The sequence below is a fragment of the Cryptomeria japonica genome, chromosome 10, assembly GCF_030272615.1.
Source record: "Cryptomeria japonica chromosome 10, Sugi_1.0, whole genome shotgun sequence".
NCBI classification, from domain to species: domain Eukaryota; kingdom Viridiplantae; phylum Streptophyta; class Pinopsida; order Cupressales; family Cupressaceae; genus Cryptomeria; species Cryptomeria japonica.
Genome location: NC_081414.1, coordinates 827,609,585 through 827,615,954, shown reverse-complemented (window position 1 = coordinate 827,615,954; position 6,370 = coordinate 827,609,585).

Here is a 6,370-nt window from a genome sequence, read left to right as displayed (position 1 = left end):
TTTCTAGGTTGATCTCTGCAATCTCTAGCCAAGTGTCCAACTTTGTGACAATGAAAGCATGCCATACCAAGATTTCTCCATGATCTTCGTTTGTTCATTCCAAACCTTATAAAAAAATTAGCACTAATATGTCCATATCTTCCACAACATTCACACCATATCCTTGTATTGTAATCCCATGGTACTGCTGCATATTGTCGGCAAGGATCTGTGTGAGTTCGGTAACCTCTAGTGTTTGCTTGGTGTGCAGACCACATGTAGATCTTTTGCTTAAACCAACACTTCTCAGTACTATGTCCATATCTATTACAGTTTCTACAAAACCCTTTGAATTTTGCCTTCTGATAGTTGTTAACAGACTTTGTCTTACGTTGGTTAAATGTGTGACCATATTTATTGCAATTGTAACAATAACCATTGGACTTAGTGATATTTGGTTGCTTACCTTTTCTGATTTGGCACATGTTGGTAGTGTGACCTTGATTTCCACAGTAGTAGCAAATAGGCTTCTTTCTTTTGATGTTATTCCTATTTCCAGCTTGCTTTGATGATTCCCCTCTCTCGATAGTATGAATTCCTTTCTCGGTAGAGTCTTTTCCTTTGCAACTGAGTCCTGCATCTCTGTTGGGTTTCCTTGTATTCAATTTCTCATCCAACATCTTTGATGCTTCATAACTCTTCTTCAATGTTTCTCTGGATTTCTTCTTTGTTTCAAGTTCATCGGTCAATCTTGATACTTCAAGTTTCAATGCTTGATTTTCATCATTCTTCAGAATTGCTTCATGATGTGCATAACTTAGTTGATCTGTCATATTTTGTTGAATCCTAGTCAACCTTACGATTTCATCATTTTTATCAGATACTAAGACTTCAAGCTGTTGTTTCTCTCTTTCTAGATCTCTTGCTTTATCCTTAGCTGTCCTTAATGAATCTAGATTTTCAGTCATTTGTGTGCTGAAATGTTCATGTTCTCTTTTCATTGCTTTTAGTTGATTAGCCAGTGCTTTGTTCTTTTCTTTCAATACTCCAATCATTTCTTCAGTCTCTTCAGATATACTATTCTCAGATGATGTCTCAATTTGTTCCACTAACTCTTGAGAGTCCTGCAAATCATCAAATAATCTTCCTCTTACTTTTAGAGATTTTTGCATTTGCCTTTGCATGTCTGTAATCACTTGATTAGCATGATTCAACTCTTCTTGCAGATACACAATCCTCCAAGATTGTTTGTAGCCTTCCATTGATAAGATCTTTCTCTTTAGGTAGTTAAACCCTTTTCCAAGATTAAAGCTCTAATACCAATTGTTAGGTCCAATATGGAAAGCTAATGTACTGAGAGGGGAGGGTGAATCAGTACTCTGAAACTTTTCTTGAATAATAACTTTACTGTTATGCATAAATAGAACAGTGCAGTAACATAAAATAAAGTTAAAACAAATAGATAACAATCATACATGATTCACTCCATAACACATATATTTTGGTTATGCAGAAACTCTTGGTTAGAGAGAAAAACTGTGGTGGGGATGGCACCCACAAATTCATTACTGCAATAATAAAGAGTGCTCAGTTAGAGCTACATATTAGCTATTTCTGATAGCTTACCCTGTTAGGAGTAACAAGATCTATTAGATCTACTTTGCTAAAGGATTTTACAACATTTAATCTAAATGCTGCACCTGGTTAGAGGTTTTACAATTTATAGACTTGATTAGAGTCTTTTACCCTGTTAAAGGTTTCTCTTACAACTTCACAACATTACAATAAAATCATTACAAATATGTGCAACTTTACATTTGAAATGTTATAGCAGATTCTATATGCTCAGAATAGATTACATTGCTTATAGCATACCTCGGTAACCCATATAGTAACTCAGTAAACCCTTCTATTTACTCTATTCTTCGACTGTTCTCTGAAAACCTTCTCGGTGACCTCTGTGTCTCTGTAACAGTCTTCTTACACTCATGTACACACCCTTAACTCATGTTGTATAAATAGATCTCTTAAGATGGTGATCCAATTCATTGCTTCGATCTTACAAACATGATTTATCGAATGAATAACTATACAAAATATTTCATTGGTTAGATTGATCTCAAAATCATAAACAATCTTCTAGTGCAATTTCCGATGTGATAACAATTAGATGTGCCTCAATCTTGTAACACATTTTCATGTGCAGGTCCAGGTTCAATGAATCTGGTAACACATTTCACTCGGTGTATATCAACTCGGTGTGTCATCTTTGCTGCTCGGTAGACATAAAAAGATACTCGGTAGACAACTCGGTGTATAATGCGTTCTGTGACTGCTTTCCTCTGTGACCGACTAGACTGTGCATACCGACTTCTCTGTGTATATCGACTGCATGATTTGGTAGTGTTAACCGACTAGAGTATATAGTATGACTTTGAATATAAAAACTAATGGCAACTTGACAAGTAGTAACACTTGAGTCTTCATAGGATGAAAGAGATACAAGGTCTACAGAGTTGTCTAGTATTGTTCTAAAGACATTAGCTAATGAACCAAATTGAATCACCATTAGTACCAGACCAAAAGCCCGAGCCATTCTATGTGTCCTTATTTATCAATAGGTTTAAACTTAATAATTTCATTATTGATTTTGGGGCCTCTAATAATATTATGTCGTCTATAGTTGCAAAAGCACTAGACCTTTCACTCACTAAAACTTTTGGTAAATTCTATTCAATGGATTCAAAGAAAATTCCTTTATTAGGTCAAATCAAGGATGCACAGGTTGCTCTGGCAGTACATCCCAACAAAAGTGTGAAGTTGACTAATTTAGTTGTTGATATTCCCGCAAGTTATGGAATGTTGTTAAGCATGACCTTTTGTAAGGATTTGGGAGGAGAAATTAAAATGGATTGGATTTGTAAACAAAAATTTGCTCTTCAACCTAAACCAATGTCTAAGTACACCATTTTTCCCTTTGATGATCCAAAATCACAAATAGTGTATCATGAATGTGATTTTGGTAATTACTTTCTCTTCTCTAATGATAAGAAAGGTACACCAGAAGATGTAGTGCACCCTATTGCGGGCTTATGGGAGATGGGATTTGATGGTAGTTGTGCATCAGTTGGATCTGGTGTAGGAGTGGTGCTCATTTCCTGACGAGGTGAAAAGATTCCTTTTTCTTTCAAACTAGAATTTAAGAACACTAATAACACCGCAAAATATGAGGCATTGTTGTTAGGAATAGAGCAAGCTAGGAAAAGGAGAATCAAATTGTTGTGTGCCAAAGGCGATGCAGAATTGATTGTTAAATAGGTACGAGATCTCTTCTCGGTAAAGAATGAAAGGCTCACACATTATAGGAACCGAGTCTAGGATGCGATTGAATATTTTGATGCTTTCACAATCGAAGCAATTCCTAGAGACCAAAATTCCTTGGCAAATTCTTTAGCAGTGTCAGCATCTCTGTTGCTCCCACATCTTGACTTTTGTACAGATGTTTACAGGATTGAAGTTGTATATCGTCCTAATGTACCTGAAAATTCAAATTTCTGGCAAGTGTTTGGAAACGATAAACACATAAACCAATTCTTGCAAAATGCTAAAATGTTTGCCTACTCTTTCTTTGAAGGTTCTGAGAACGAATGTAATGAATTTTGTCCAATTATGGGGGAAAGCCTTAAAAAGCAAGTTTTTCAATTGAAGGGAAATCGAATTCCAAAAGGCCTTGTATCCTTAGAACGCCTCTTTGATCATAATGATAGGTGTGTTAAAGAAGATGTTTCTCAAATCGCTAACACATCGGGAGAATATGAAAAGATTAATTTAGGTGATGAAAACAACCCAAAGATGGTCAATTTAGGGAGGTGTTGCAATCCTAAGGAAATACATTTTTTTGTTAAACTACTACAGAAGTATTTAGATGTTTTGCCTCGTCTTATGAGGATTTGAAAGACTTCAGAAATGGTCAGTTTCAACACCATATTCCCCTTAAGCTCGGAGTAGCTCCCTTTAGACAAAATTAAGAAATTACAATCCCAAGGTTGTAGATGCCATTTTTAAAGAAATAGATAAGATTCTTCAGGGAAGGATTATTTATCCTATTTATCATTCTACATGGGTGGCCAATATCATTCCGATTCGCAAGAAGAATGGAGAAATAAGGATCTGTGTGGATTTTCGAAACTTGAATCAGGCTAGTTTAAAAGATAACTATCCATTGCCAGCGATGGATCATATTCTCCAAACTGTTTCGGGATCAGAGATGATGTCGATGCTTGATGGTTTCTCTAGTTATAACAAGATAAGTTTAGCAAAAGAAGATGAGCATAAAATGACCTTCACAACCCCTTGGGGAGATTTCGCCTACAATCAAATGCCTTATGACCTCATAAATGTGGGAGCAACCTTTCAAAGGGCAATGAACCTCTCATTCGGTCACCACATTGGTAAGACTATAATTATTTATCTTGATGTATACACCTAAAAATGGTTTGAAGATAGTTAATTAAATACGTAGTTATTTGATTAATCCCCCTTCCCAATTAATTGAATTCACAAACAATTTGATTAATTTCTCTATTCATCTACTAGTAAATAAATTTACATGATTTATTTATATAGTTCATTTCATATCCCTTTTGATTAATTAATCTAAATTAATTAATCCCCCCCCCATCTAAATCAATTCTTCTAATCCCTAATTAAGATTAACAAACTCAAGTTTGTTGAGATTAATTATCATTTTCCAATTATTTGAATTTCTAAATTCAAATGAGCACATGGCTCCTAACATCCTAACCTCCTTATCCTAACCTCTATGGTGCATATATTCTTCTCTTGAGACATGCAACACTTTTTCCACATGTCTCCTCCCTTGGATACTTGCCCTCTCATGAGCAAGGCTCCTTTACACTTGTCACCACAGAGATGAAAAGTGTCTCTTCCTCCAACCTCTTCTCCAACTTCCTCAATCTTGGCCCTTGATATCTTCAGATCAGATCTAGACCATCATTTCCTGCCACCTCAGCTTTGGCCTTGGAATTCCTATAAATATCCCCCATTTTGGAGCAATAAGCATCCCTTGCAATGAGAGAGAAGGTCACTTCCATAGTATGTGCAGTTTGCAACCCTTTTCTTCAATTGTTCTCTACCACGCATAGCTTCAACTGAACACCACCTTGCAATCTTTGAGAATTAAATTGTTCTCATTTTTACCCCTATCAAATCTGAATGCCACCTTGGCATTTCATAAATGCGCTTTGCAACTAGTAGTGTACAACCAGAAAGGGAGTTAATTCCTTCACCTGTCTGAGAGCATACTTAATCCAGGATGATATCATTAAAGACCTTGATAGTACTCCTCCATCGTTAAAGATATTTCCCAATTAGATAGTATGTACACCAACTCATTCCCTAAGTGAATCATGTGACTTACCTCATAATCATCAAAAGTTTCCAATATGGATTTGGTGATGGTTAGAAATTTATTGAGTTTCCACGCATGAATATCTCCTTTGATTATAACATTTTTATTATTTTAGAATCCCCCTCAAGATTATTTTTTTGCAACCCCATTGATTTGCCCATTTTTAGAGCTTCAATTATGGCCTGAGCTTTGACATCATTATTTGTTCCTTCTACTAGCTTGGTTGACCCAAGTGCAACAATATTTCCATCCCAGTCCCTCACGAAAAACCCAGCCCCCGAAGGACACAAATTGCCCTTGAAGGCCCCATAAAAATTAATCTTAAAACATCCAGGCTTCAACTTTATCCACTCCACCTTCATAGGATGACCCAAAATAGGATTATCCTGATTAGGCCTATGAAGCCGAAACTTGATTGAAGGCCAATTGCTCTAAATATGTCTGTCATTTTTGGAAAAAGAGAATTTTATCTTGATTAACCTAAGAGTTGGTCATACTTACTAGTTCACCTATAGATGCTTATATCCATCCACACAATTTGGTTGTTGTTTCATGCTTTTACTGGAAGATTTGCCTATTCCTCTCCTTCCAGATTTCCCATATAACCATTGAGGGACAAACCTACTAGTTACTCAAAAAATTTGAAGTATATTGCTCTTTGAACGACCCTTGAAATAACTAAGATAAAGTTGTAGGAAAAGCACAACTCCATCCTAGTATGTTAATAACCATCTTCGGACACGATTGGGCCACCTCACAATGAAGAAGCATATGATCTATATTTTCATCTTCCTTCTCACACATAACACACCGTAAAGGACCATTAAAGATAATTTTCTTCAAATGATCCCCAATAAGGATCCTACCTATAATAGTCAGCCATGCAAATTAACCTACCTTGGCTAGGCAATGCTTCCCCCAACAAAGTAAAGTTGGCCAATCATTCAAGCTTACTACTTG